Below are 2,589 nucleotides of genomic sequence, written 5' to 3' on the forward strand. Positions count from 1 at the left end.
CGCGAAAGTCAGCCAATCGCACCGCTAGGACGGGCTAGTGGCTCGAACTTAGCTTCTGATTGGCTGGGATCTGTCAGTCGGAGGCAGGCCTTTCCGGGTAGAGCAGCTGCTGGCGATTAAGTGAGGACTATTTATGTTTTTAAGAAGTGCAATCTGCTCTTAAAGCCACAAGGTTACTTAGGACGGAGCGGTTTTTGCCTGCGGATTTTGACTGCGTGGTGCAGCGTGTCTGTGGAGGGCGGGGGGTCGAAGACAGGAAAATTAGAAATTCGGGGCCAACCTCAGGTACAGAGTCCAAGTCAGCCTGTGGTACCTCAAAAACAAAAACAAACGAAACAAATCAAAGTTGTCGCCATTTTCCAAACGCAAACACGAGTATTTATTAGCCTAGTTACGGCATGATCACACTGAGTGTTCTTTCCTCCCTGAATCTTAACTGAAACCTGGGGTTCATTAAAACGGAAGTTGCTGGGCTCTTCTGCTTTCGAGGTGTCTCTAGAGTTTTGGCTGCCAGTTGGCGGGGCCTTGGAATTTGCAAGTCTAGCCAGTTCCCCACTGAGGCTGAGGCTGGTAGTCCGAAGACCACGTTTTGAGGACTACTGCTATACAGTGTATGTATTGACTATGGTAGTGTATTTCTACCAGGCTCTAGAAATAAAATGCATCTATGTGACCTAGGAGAGGTCATGTCCTTCTTTTTTATTCATGTACTTTACACTATATATCATAATTGAATAAAAAAATACTATTAAAATCCTATTGGTCCGGAGGGGTAGTACATACATGTAATTCCAGTCCTGGGGAGGCAAAAAGCACGAAGACTTAGACATCTTCCAGACTAGCTTGGGTCATTCTACTTAGCAAGTTCCAGGCCTGTCTTCACATTTCTTTCTCTCCTTGAATTTGGGATTCTCGGTGTGGTTGTTTAAGGCACCTTGTTGATGATGTGCTGTAATATTTAACCTAAGGCACCTACCAAATCCTAGGTTTCCACACTGAAACTTTTGTCATTGCAGATTTGCCAAGTTCCTTACCAGTACTTTCTTCCCAGCAGGCCTTCATGGGTTAGTATTAAGTATATCAACCAATTCAAAACTATAAACTAAGCATGACTCAATTTCCTGTGGTAGACATTTACTGGAGGATTTGAGGGTGTGAAATTGTATATTCTTAAAGGGTGTATCTGAAAACATATTTTAGATGAGGATTAAGTAATAATCTTTAATAAAATTTCCGTTGAAGAACTGCTTCTAGCTATATATTAACTCCACGTTTCCTTCTGTCAGGGAAGAGCAAATGAGCCACAGCTAATACGCACTGGCTCAAAGGGTGGGTCGGATGGGAGAAAAAGTGAATTCAAGAGTCTTTCTTACTGTGGTACATTTACACTATGGAATACTACTCAGCTATTAAAAACAAGGAATTTCCGAAATTTGTGGACAAATGGATTGAACTAGAAATTATCATAATGAGTGAGTTCACCCAGAAGCAAAAAGAGTTAAATGGTATATACTCACTTATATCGAGACACTAGTCCAAGGGGTACGTCCCCATGAAAAACTTTACCTACCAAGAAAGTGGATCAGAGGGGAGGACATCCTATTGAGACTTTAGGTGTGAGAAGCCTGGGAGAATGAGGAAATAGAAGGATCCAGAGGGTCCTGGAAAACTACAGGCGGGTCTGGGCCCTGGGGTCCTCCTCAAACTATGGCACCAGCCAAGGAAAATATAGGCAGTAAACTTCAAACCCCTACCCAGACTAGCCGATGGACAGGACATTCTCCACCGTTAAGTAAGTGGCGAAGGAGATCTGACTTTCACACAAACCCTGGTGCCCCATATATGACCATGTCCCTTGGATGAAGACGCCTGGTAGCACTCAGAGGAAGGATAATAGGTCACCAAGAAGAGACTCGATACCCTATGAGCATATACAGGGGGAGGAGGTCCCCCTCAGTCACAGTCATAGGGGAGGGGAATAGGGGGGAAAGTGGGAGGGAGGGAGGAATGGGAGGATACAAGGGATGGGCTAACAACTGAGATGTAATATGAATAAATTAATAATAAAAAAAGGAAAAAAGAGTCTTTCTTCACAGAGAATTATTCATGGGTGTCTAACCCCAGGTTGTAGATGAGAAGGCAGAGGAAAGCTTTGGTAATGAAGAACACAGATTTCTGCTTCCCGGGGAATAAGGGATGGTTTATTCTCAGCCAAATAGGAGTGACAATGGTCTGACCACAGAGTCGGGTTGCCCCTAATGTCATGTTCTATGGTGGAAGTGGTTATATGAGCTTTTAAGGTCACAGAACAAAGGACAGCCATGAATCAACTCATTTATCACTTGTTGGAGAAGACAGCAGGTGTCAGCACACAGCTCAGCATTCAAGTCCTGTGAGGAGAATTCTGAGAGCCTTTGAGAACACTCCAAGAAAAATCATGTGACCTCAGTGTCTTCAAAATACAGAATTGTTCTTGGAATCTGTTTCTGTACTCCTCCTGTGTGTAGTGAATCGGTGTCAATTTACTTAATATTACTAATTATTGTTTGGGGTAAGCATTCAATTAATTGTTTAAACTATGCTTCATAC

The sequence above is a fragment of the Acomys russatus genome, chromosome 2, assembly GCF_903995435.1.
Source record: "Acomys russatus chromosome 2, mAcoRus1.1, whole genome shotgun sequence".
NCBI classification, from domain to species: Eukaryota; Metazoa; Chordata; class Mammalia; order Rodentia; family Muridae; genus Acomys; species Acomys russatus.